The sequence below is a fragment of the Lutra lutra genome, chromosome 17, assembly GCF_902655055.1.
Source record: "Lutra lutra chromosome 17, mLutLut1.2, whole genome shotgun sequence".
Classification (NCBI taxonomy): Eukaryota; Metazoa; Chordata; class Mammalia; order Carnivora; family Mustelidae; genus Lutra; species Lutra lutra.
In genome coordinates this window covers 24187724-24199877 of record NC_062294.1, presented here as the reverse complement: position 1 = coordinate 24199877, position 12154 = coordinate 24187724, and the positions used below count along the sequence as shown (strand labels likewise).

Sequence of the window (12154 nt, the reverse complement as noted above, 5' to 3'; positions counted from 1 at the left end):
GGTGATCTTACAGATTGTTCTCAGGGCATTGACTTTTTCTTTTAAAGAGTTGGAAGAATCATTTCAATTCTGTACTGGGAAGAGATTAAGAGAGGAGTAGGGAGGGGCGCCTGGGTGGCTCATTCGTTAAGTCTTTTGGTTTTGGCTCAGGTCAGGATCTCAGGGTTGTGAGTTGGACCCCACATTGGGCTCTCTGCTCATTGGGTAGCCTGATTGAGACTCTCTCCTCCCCCCCCTCCACATCACTCTTACATGCTCTCTCTCAGATAAATAAATAAATAAGTCTTTAAAAAGGAGAAGTAGAAGATTTAGGAATTAGGGAGCGATTGGGTTCCTGATACATTATGATGTGATTAAATATGGGGTCTAAGAGAAGGCAGGAAATCATGAGTAACTCAAGGGCTTTGGGTTGAGCAACTGGGGAATGGAATTTCCAGGTAGAGAAAAAGACAATGCAGGTGGAAATTAGAAATAGTAAGATCAAGAATTTGGCTTGGGGGATATTAATTTTTAGGGAATTATCAGACATTTGAGCCTTGGTATCATGAGAGTATTTGGATACAAGCCTGGAATCCAGGGTGAAGATCCAAGCTAGAGATATAAAATGAGGGTTGCCAGGATATGGAATTTTTTCCCATGTTTTTTTTCACTCCTTGCCTGTAGACATTTTGAATTTATATATCCTGTTTCTCAGCATTACATTAACATTTAAAAAAAAATTGCCTCACGGCAACATGTAGTATTATTTTAAGGACAATGGAAAGTATGTGCCAGATCTAGAGGTAAATGGTTAATTTCACCAGGTATCATTTTAACAGCTTTGAGCTTGGATATGCTCTTTTAGATTTGTGATCCTCAGTTCCTCACTTGCAAATAAGAAACAATAATACCTATTTTATATGATTTTTGTGAGGGACATGTTTTATACCATTCTTTGAAATTTTAGTTTTTAATTATTAAGTGATATAGGATGTACAATATACTTAGTGCTTCATATTCATTACCTACTTTAATCCTCACTAAAAATATAGAGGTAGGTGGAATTATCCCAATAGGAGTGCAGAGCCTCGGGAAGATTGAATAAGGTACTCATGTTAACCTAGCTAGCAAGTAGCAGAATCAAACCTATCTATTAACGGTTTTTGTTTTGCATTTGTTGTTTCTACATGGATTTTATATAATACAATCTAAAGTCTTAGGAATAGAATAAGCACACAATAATTCCTCACTATTTTCATTATTATGCATGTGAGAAGCTTCATTATCAGTGTTAGAGTAGTATCTAATTTTCTATGAGGATCAAACAAAATTTCTCTTGAATGAATAATGTATATATAACAGTTCTGGTAGCAAAATTCTTTCAAATGCAGTATATTAATTAAGCAATATTTATAAATATATATTGGTATGTGAATTTCAGTTGTTCACCCTATAAATTAGTACAGTGTACTCAACATCGTACTCAATGAATTACTTTAAGATGAATGCAGAGTGGATCCATGGCATCTGTCTTATTTACTCAATGTGTCTGCATCTCCAGTGTTCTATGGAAGACCCACTGGGACTCTTTACTATTCCCTTCCAGTACCTTCCATTGTGAAGACTCTATCCCAGATATCTAGATGTAATTTAGATATGTTTATGTCCTGAGTGAAACCAGCCTATTAACTTCCAAATGCAGTTGAAAAGGTATGGATGGCGAAATTTTCTTTGAATTATCTGTTTTACAGCCAAGCCCAGTTTAAATAATTCTTGATTCTGTGGATAAGTAGTATCTGTTGCTAGTGTGCTTTTTAATATAATTATTATTTATCACATATGTTTTAGTTTACTTATACAGTGTTTATTATATCATACATGTCATAACATACATTAATATATTTAGTATATAAATGCCCGAAGATCTGTGCCATAGTGGTCGAGCGTGTGTAAGAGCACAAGTGTTCTGCATGAGTTGTACATTCACTGTCCCTCTCAGGTAAATCTGATTTGTCTGGGTAATTTCTCATAAAATTTAGCAATTCTCATTTGTGAAATGGAAAGGGGACACTCTTTTCTCAGGGTTTATCATGCGCTTTTCAAGATTATAAATAACATCATTAGTGATCTCTATGACAATAATTTTCAAGCCTAATATTTATTGGGCACATACCAACTAAGTAGGTGCTCCAAATGTTTATGTGAACTAGTGAAAATAATTCTTATAATGCCCTCAAAGGCAAGCATTATAATTATGTTCCTTTTGTAGAGAGATTAGAAACTGTGGTACAGAGAGGCTAAATATCCTGCCCAAAGAGGCATAGTTGGCATTTGCCTCCTTGCTACAAGAGCAAGATAAGTTGTCGAGAGCAATCATGTCCAATAAAATTTTCTGCAGTGCATGAAATACTGTATATCTACTCTGTTCTGTGTAACAAGTAGCCACACGTAGATATTGAGCATTTGAAATGTGATGAGAGGGATAAAGGGACAGAATTTTTAGTTTTATTTAATTTTAATTACAGTTTAAATTAAGTAGCCATATGTGGCCAGTGGCTAACATATTGTCCAGTGACGCTGTGGAGTAAAAATCTATTACACTGTGAGACCCTCCAGGGCTTGTAGTGTGTCTTATTTGGCTTTGTGTCAGGGGCCAGTACTGACTTGGAACACAGAGGCGCACAGTGAATGCTTGCTGCAGTGAGAAGAGATTTATTTATGGGTTCTACTCTCAGCTTGTGGGTCTAGTTTCTGGTTTGTGGACATCCCGTTATAGCTCTACTCCTCCATACCTCTGCTGTCTTTTTACAGTCTTGCTTAGTGAGCCTTTCCTTGGCTTCATTTCAAGCTCCTTAGCTAGGTTTAAACACCAAAAGGGTCACCATTTGCCAAGGAGGAAATAAAAACGCCAGCTGAGAGCGTGTTTTGGAGTAGGGCTGATCTGTTTGATACCCAGTCTCACAACTTCTGAGCTGACTATCCTTTCTCAGAGAAATCATGTACATCTCAGTTTTCTGTTCTCTCAGGTGTATATAATAAATGTTCTCTTTGCGTGAGGTTGTTGGGAAAGTAAATGTAGTTCTTGAAACCGTTTGCAGAATACCTGGCAGGTAGATTTCAATCAACAGATACCTATTTTTATTATTATTTTTCTAAATTTTTCCTATTTTTGCCTTTCCTTCAAACCTCCAACACATCACAAAGGTAAAATTTCAGGAGAATGTTTTATGGAAAACATTTTGAAACATTTAGACTATCTACAGGATACTGATTTACATCTTTTAGTTAAACAATCATTTCTTGAGCTACAATAACTTGCCAAATCCTTGAGGTGGAACAAAGAGTATATATAAGGATAAGTAAGACACATCTACTGCCTCCAAGGAGTTCACAGTGTGGTGGGAAAGATAGCCAACAAAATGATTACAGAGTAGTGTGAGCATTATAGAGGAAGTAAGTATGAGGCCGTGATCATCATTACTGGATAGGTGGGAATTTCATGGAAATCTTCATGGGAAGACGTTATGTATCACTGAATTCTAAAGAATGCTTAGCATTTGTTGGATGCATATGAAATATGAACTTCATTGATCAGTCTATCCTTTGCTGTTAGGAACTTAATGAATAAATTATGAAAAGTAGTTCCTTCTCCTCCATCATCCTCTCTTCTTCCCTCTCCTCATTCTTCTCCTTCTTCTGATTCTGCTGCTGCTGCTTTTGTTTTCTTTGTGTAGGTTGATTTAAAAAAAAAAAAATCTGGGGCGCCTGGGTGGCTCAGAGGGTTAATTAAGCCTTTGCCTTCAGCTCAGGTCATGATCTCAGGGTCCTGGGATCGAGCCCCACGTTGAGTTCTCTGCTCAGCAGGGAGCCTGCTTCCCCATTTCTATCTGCCTACCTCTTTGCCTACTTGTGATCTCTCTGTCAAATAAATAAAAAACTTTAAAAAAAAATCTAGAAAGTGAAAGTCAATCTTGTATCTAGATCATGCTTTCCCTATAGAGTGTTAAAATAGGTAATAGGAAGAAAGACCGTAATTAGTATATGATTATCCTGGAGGTCTCATACTACAGCAGATGCCATATTAAAGGTTTAATTTTTTTTTAAGTTTTTATTTATTTGACATAGAGATCACAAATAGGCAGAGAGGCAGGCAGAGAGAGTGGGGGAAACAGGCTCCCCACTGAGCAATGCAGGGCTAGAGCCCAACGTAGAGCTCCATCCCAGGACCCTAGGATCATAACCTGAGCCAAAAGCAGAGACTTAACCCACTGAGCCACCCAGGTTTAAAAAATCCAGATAACAGGAATATCTCAAACAAATACAATTCTTTTAAGTATTAAAAAAAAGTATATCAAATAATTGCCACAGCTGGTAAGTTGATGATCAGCATATTTGGAGGTGAGCATGGGGTGCATTGAAGAGCAGCTCGAGCCTCCATCACTGCAATTATGTATGAGTCCCAGACAATCTACACAGCCTTGTCCTGCCAAGACTCCTCATATAACTATGCACAACCCGTGCCACTGACAGAGTGCATTGCACAAGAAATTATACATTTTAAATTAGATGCCAGAAAGAAGGTTTCTAACTACATAGTGAAGGCAGCTGTGCTAAGATATTTGGCCATCTCTGTTTTCTATGGTTTAGCTCAATATATTAAAAGTCTGTGAAATATTTTAGATCTATTACCAGTGCACTAGGGCATGGTGATTGAGAGTTCCTGAGATAGTTTTTGTAGAGATCCTATCTGTGATCATTCCTACCAAGCTATTTAAGTTGTATATGCTTCAGTTTTCTCAGCTGTAAATTAAGATTAATAATAGTATCTTCCTTGTAACATTGCTCTAATAATTAAGTGAGGCACTGTATAAAGTGATTAGCCAGGGGCTACCCTAATTTGTGGCCAATGAAAGTTAGATGCTGCCTCTTCTATTATTCTGTCGGTGTGGACTGTGTCTTCTTGGTATACTGTGTTTTTCTAACTCCTAAAACTTTTTTTTAAGATTTTATTTATTTATTTGACAGGCAGAGATCACAAGTAGGCAGAGAGGCAGGCAGAGAGAGAGAGGAGGAAGCAGGCTCCCTGCTGAACAGAGGGTCCCATACGGGGCTCAATCCCAGGACTCTGGGATCATAACCTGAGCCAAAGGCAGAGGCTTTCACTCACTGAGCCACCCAGGAGCCCCAAACTCATAAAGCTTTTAAAAAATAGTTGTTCAGGGACACCTGGGTGGCTCAGTCAGTTAAGTCTCTGACTCTCGATTTTGACTCAGGACATGATCTCAGAGTAGTGAGTTGGAACACGGCTTCAGGCTGTGCATGGGTACAGAGCCTACTTAAGATTCTCTCTCTCCTCCTTCCTCTGCCCCTCCCCCAGTGCTCTCCTTCTCTGTCTGTCTCTATATAGCTAAAAAAATCATTGTTTTGTGAAGCAATGAGTAAATGAGAGCCTGGAATTTATATGGATTTTGGAATCATGCCAATAAATCATTTTTTCTCTGATTCCAGCATTGTAGTATTAACATTATACTCGATAATTTGAATGAGTGATGCCTTTAATAATAAAATTATATTATTAAATGTCTGTAATACTCTATATTGGGGACAAAAGATGGTGTGTGGATTACTTTTACAAATTATTTTAATGTTCCCATTGATCTTCATCGCTTACTCATTTTGTTATTGGTAAATAATCATTTGCAGAAATATATTTGCCAGTTCCAAAACTTATGTGTACACACACACACACACACACACACACACACACAACTTCATAGGTGGTCATTGTGTAGTGTTGAAGTTGGGATTTAAGCAAACGATGGAAAACTACTTTTTCACAGGAATAGGCATTAAGAAACACTCTCCAGTTACCCTGATAGCAATGACATAAAATTTTTCTCCTGCATTTCGTCACAAAGGACAGAAGAGTGTCAGGGTGGAGTGAGAAATCAGAAACCAGTAGAATGTGGCTTTCCAATTGGATAACACACACTTTCCCTATTATTTGTAATGAAGAGCGTACCGTGCAGATCTGAATTCCAGAGAAGTTTTATAAAATGAAAATAAAAAGAAACACAGCATTTCCTTTAATGAATACACTGGGTTGTAAAAGAAAGGAAATAGATAATTTCAGATGCCTAAATTAAAGTGTTAGTAAAATCAGTTACTGCATTGGAATTGGTCAGGAATATTTTGCAGTATTTGAATTGTTTTCGTGTGAGTATTTGTTCATTATAACCCAGCACATGATTCCCAGCAAATGTGTGGAAGTGATAAGGTTTACTAGAATTCCTGGGTGTGTTTGCATGCATTTTCATTTCTCTGCTCTCTGGAAGAGGGCATTTCCCCTTAAACTCACCTACTTTTTTTGCTGCATGCTTACTCTTTACCTCTTGGAGGATAGTTCCCCTTGTTAGCTTTATCGTTTGAATGGGGCCATTCTACCCTTTCTCCTTCAGTACTTTCTACCACGGATAAGAGGGAGGCTGTGACCCTGTCAATTTTGTCCTCTTTGCAGATTTTTTTCAGGTGAGGCAGAGGCTGAACTAGCCTGTTTGTATATTTTACTGCCGCAGAATAAGTATCAGCTTTATTATTCAGAAAACACGTCTTCATTTTCCAAGGCTCTCATTTTTTGCATACTTTGGGAAGGTTTGTTTTAACTGACCCTTTTCCAGCCCCAACTCCCCAGCTCTCATTGTTTTCTTAGAGAACCTTTGTGTCTATGGGACTTCTTTTCTCACTCAGATTAATGTCTGCTTTCTTCAGCATTATCCCCGAGTAGAGAGACTGGTAGTACAAGGATGTCTCTGAAGGTCTTATGTTAAAATGCAAGATGTAGTAGGAGGGGGGAAAAAAAAGAGTGAGAGAGAGTGGTCAGTAATAAGGTTTTATCTTAATGTCGTCAAGTGACTTCTGGAGTTATCGCTGGCACATTTGTGAGTATTTGCCTCAACGACGGAGTCTGCTTTACAAAATCATTTTGTGCCAGAAGAGACTATTTAAAATTGTGCTCATGGTGCTGTCTCCAGGCGGGAATGTGTTATTAGCAGCGGTGATAAGGAAGGCCGCAGACATGTCATGACATTGGTTACCCTCAGGATAAGAGTAGATCAAGGCGTTCTGAGGAAAGGGCAGAAGGGGTGAGTTACTCCTCGTCACTGCCAGACTTTGTGGCTACCAGCAAAGGAACATTTTAAGCTGCTTCCGACTCAGGAAATTGGGGAAATTGCAGCTCCTGCACCGATCACTGCTTCCCTCCATCTGCCCTCTTCCGAGCCGTCCTTTACGGGGACTTCACTCAGGTCCACGGTCATGGCAGAGTTTTCCCTGCAAGTAATTGAAGAATGACTTCATCTGAGTGTACAGGGGTCTCAGGGTCATATGTAGTGAGCTGAAGTACTGGTAACACTGTTGCTACACATCTCTGCACACACACTCAAAAACGCACACATGTTGTTTTGAGAATACTGGCTATGGAATCAGTGCTTGAGACTAGGAGGTGTGTGGACAGGTGAGGTGGCCAGGTGATTTTCCACTGATCAGAAAAGTTTAAAACCCAACCAGATAACACTGACTTGAAGTGAAAAGACTTAGGTACTCGCAAATTTAAAACATATTGATACCTATTAATCAATTTCTCCCATCTCTGAAGTCAAGCCCATGAAATGACTACAAAATTTTTGTGTTGCATTGTGTATAATTGTGTCATTCGCTTCTATTCTGGGATATTGTTAACACAAAACAGGGAGCTATTAAAAAATGGGAAAGACTGAATTCTAGCAATATGCTTATTTTAGACCAAAATCTAAGCATTATTGGATATGAAACTTGCAAATCTTTAGTTATATTCCCTTTTATTCAAAGATCAAAATGTCCTTTATACACCACAGAAGAAAATGCTGGGTACATTTGAATTCAGTAGATATCACCGACTCTTTTTTCAAGTGTTCTGACTTTGGCAGAAGCCAAGAAGCAGTTTGCAAAGCACTTTTCCTTAATATTTAAATTCCCTTTGAGGTTTAAGAGAAATTTAATCCACATGTTTCTAATTCATTTGCACTCAACTTATAAAAAAATGTTCTTCAATTTGATCTCATTGTGGTCCAGGGGCATTAAAAAGCTTTCAAATGAGCCTTCCTCCTTGAATTGAAATCCAGATGTTGTGTTTTGTCAGCTCTAAGCAAATTCAAAACTCAGAAAAGTCTTGGTCATAAACGAGAAGGCACAGATGGTTTTGGATCTTAGGGAGGAAAAAGAATCCACAGATAATAGAAACTCTTAAAATATAGGGAACTATCATTTTTAAGGATTTCATTCAACTGGTGAGTAACATTATGTTCATTTAAAGATGGCAGTCTCTGCAGCTACGGGAAATCAAATGATCTGAGGCCAAACTGTGAGTGAGAATATAGCCAGGAATAGACTCTCAGAGACCTTCTTTTTACTAATCACGAGTAGTGATTAAAATAAATAAATAGTAGGAGGGTGAAAAGGATGGAACCAAATGCTAAAGCCATATGGTAACACCATCAGGGATAGAAAAAAATAAGGTTATTTTTCACATTTCAAATATTCCCTCACATTAGCCACAGAGAAGATGGGCGGGGGAGAGGGGACTGAATACTGTGCAATAGAAGGCAACAACAGTCACATTCTAAATAATCAGATTCCTGGCATTTCCCAGAGAGTTCGGTTTTTCAGCATTCAAATTTTCAATCTCAATTTACTGTATCTGGAGGCAAAATGGGATTCCGTCCCTCTTACATATGAATTCTATTTGAGAAGTGCTAAAGTTTTTTTTCTGTATCTTTTAAACCAGTGTGCTGATCTGCACATACATAGACAGGTCACTGACTGCTAACCAGTAATCTTTTTCACCTTAACACCTAGATCATTACCTTTTCTGCCTTAATTACAAATTTCTTCATAACCAGGATGAATTTACCAATGCACTATGCATTTTTTGCTGGAAACTTCCACCTGAGAACTTCCTCATGGTTTTGAAAATCTTATATTTGGAAGATACTTTTAAGATCGATTGATCAATTGATTTGAGAAAGAAAGAACATGCATCATGTGGAGGGGAGGCACAGAGGGAGAGAGTCTTGAGCAGATTCTGCACTGAACTTGGGGCCCCAAAAGATGTTCCAGCTCAGGACCTTGAGATCATGACCCTGAGATCAGGACCTGAGCTGAAACCAAGAGCCAAACACTTAACCGATTCAACCATCCAGGAGCCCCACTTTAATATAACTCTTTGGCTAAACATTTTCTTTCTTCCCTCCCTCCCTCCCTCCTTTCTTTCCTTTTTGTTCTTTTTGTTTGTTTGTTTTTAACAAAATGGAAGGTTTTTTTTTTTCTTTAAATTCAGTTAGCCAAGGTATTTTACAGATGCAGTAAACAGAAGGGGTGCCTGCACCCCAGTGTTCATAGCTGCAATGTCCGCGAGAGCCAAACTGGAAGGAGCCAAGATATCCTTCAACAGATGAATGGCTAAAGGAGATGAGGTTCATATGCACAATGGAATATTACTCAGCCATCAGAAAGGATGAATACTAAACATTTCTCAATACTTTGTTTCGTAGGATGTGGATCTTCGTTCTAAGATTAGAAATTGTTTTAGAGTCAGCCCAATCTAGGTTCAAATTCTAGCTCTGGCCTTACTAGCTGGTTTATTTAGGGACTTTACATTGCTTCTCTTATCTTCTCTTTTCTCCCCTCTGAAATTTTGATAAAATAGCTACATTCAGGAAGTTTTTGGTGAGGACTGAGATGTGCAATATTCATTTATTCCTTTTCTGTTCACTTTTCTCTCCCCAGTACTATGAGTCACACTATATGGGTATAGCTCATCCTTGATAATCTGATGAAAACAAAGAGAACTTGGTGGGAGTTTGTTCTTGAATTCTTTAAGCCCTCTTTACTTTTGTTTTAAACGTGTACTTTGTAAGACAGTGTTATGCAATTCCTCTTGCATGTAAGTGTTTTTTAAACATTGGTTCCTGGTCTGAATTGAGCATTCTTCAGATCTAAGTCCCAAACTCTTCTTTCTCTCTTTCTTTCTGATAGACTAGAGGGTCTCTGTGACAGTCTAGCAATCATTCATCCAAACGTATAGCAGCATCCCAAGTTCCACGTTGAACCCTCCCCTCCCCACCCCTTACCCCCACCCCCCACTTTCCTCTTCATTCCACCTAAGTCAAATGTGGTAGACATCAGGCCAGACCCAGCAGGGCACTGGATTAGTGTCAGGTAAGAGATCCAAGAACGGTAATCAGGACTACTGGATTTCAGCTGTAACACCTTTGAGTAAAAGAATCTGGAGCTTTCTTTGGGTCTTGTTGAGAAGATAGCTTTGATATCTAGAGTTGCTTGTAGCCTCTGCCATTATGAGGGGAAAGCTTGTCTGTAAATGGAGCCCCATATAAGAAAAGAGAACAAAAACATCTGAGTTCTGATGGCATTGGTTATATGCCTGGAATCAGCCATACCTGAAGCCTTTCCATGGCATAAGAAAACACATTTTTCCCTTCACACCAGCCACTTTGATTATAAGTGTTTTATTTTATACTAAGATGAAAAGAACACACAGATAAACAATTTTTACAATGCATAATAAGATGCTTTTCATAAAAACAATGACTAATGGCAGTTAATTTTCTTCTTTTTCTTACTGTTATTACTATGATTATTACTTGTGGCTGAAAAATAACAGACAGTTTTCTCATCTTACACAGACTTTAAATGGTTTATTTTTTTTTTTTATTTTGTTAAAAGTTTTCAGTCCCAACCTCAAGACCTCATGGTGCTTGCAGACATAGGCAACTACTTTGTTCAAAGAAAAAAGTCATTCCTCTCCTTAGATATGCTCAGCAGGTCTATTAAACTCCTGTGATTTCTCAGCCATTCACAGTTACTGCATGATGCTTACTACTGTGTTTCAACAGATCCTTCACACTTTTTATATCTTTTTTTATTCTCGTTCTGCAGACAGGCTTACTATTTAATACCTGCTCGGGTAGCCTGATACTATTGATTCTAAATGAGTTCCACTGCCTAGGGTGGGTGACTATCCGATAGTGGCCTTTTCTTTTGAGAATGGATCCTAATTTATACCTCAACTTCTATTAGTAATGTTGACCAAGGAGCCAGAAAAAGGTCTATAGATGATAATTTTGTTAAGAAATTAGAAAAGGAAAGAAATGGATGTCAAAGAAAAATAATAAATGGTGTAGATATACAGAAAGGATAATGGAAAGGGACCCTAAGCACCTTGGGAGAAGGAGACACATTTGAATTGCTTTCCTTTGTACCCCAGGTGCTAGCATTGCAACGGGCATTATCTTAAATTCTCCTCTCCATTTGGTTAAGGGCTGGGATACTACTGAGAGCCAGGTCCTCAGCAAAAGACATGGTAGGAATAGGTTTTGACGTTTATCCTTGTTTGGTGAGTTTCTACATGCAGTTTTTTTTTTTTTTTTAAAGATTTTATTTATTTATTTGACAGAAATCACAAGTAGGCAGAGAGGCAGGCAGAGAGAGAGGAGGAAGCAGGCTCCCTGCTGAGCAGAAAGCCCGATGTGGGGCTCGAACCCAGGACCTGGGATCATGACCTGAGCCGAAGGCAGCGGCTTAACCCACTGAGCCACCCAGGCGCCCCAACATGCAGTTTTTTAAGGATTTACATAAAGAGGGAGGGTTTTGGAAAAGTTTATTGGGGCAAAGGCAGTTTCCCTGCAGCTCTAATGTCCTAAATAGATAATAAAGTTGCCTGATTTTGTTCTTCTTGCAAATATCTAAACATCTTTTTTGTGAAACTGCGAGATCAGGAAGGAGAACTCAACTATTTGTGGAATTGGTTCAGTGGCTGGGGGGAAATGCAGAAAGCACCGCTGAAGACTGTTGGTTAGATGTGGAAGATAGTAGTGAAAAAACACAATCTGGTTTCTTTGAGTTGAATGCCCTGTTGTGATGACCAGTACCTCCCTGAACCAATCTGCCGGTCAGAGTGACATTCACAAATAGCACCCAGGGCTGTATTTTTGGCACTTTCTCCGTGCCCACTAAGTTTTATTGCTGCATGTTGCCATGTGATTCTTAAACTGCTCAAGAAGATCAGCCGGTCTTAGCACAACATAAACTTTACCTAATGTTTCTCTGAAATGGTGATAAG

At 38.6% G+C, this 12154-nt stretch overlaps 1 pseudogene; it reads right to left on the bottom strand.

The window, feature by feature from the left end:
* LOC125088531 (AP-3 complex subunit beta-2-like) overlaps positions 1-12154 on the bottom strand; it is a 71800-nt pseudogene that overhangs the window by 16844 nt on the left and 42802 nt on the right.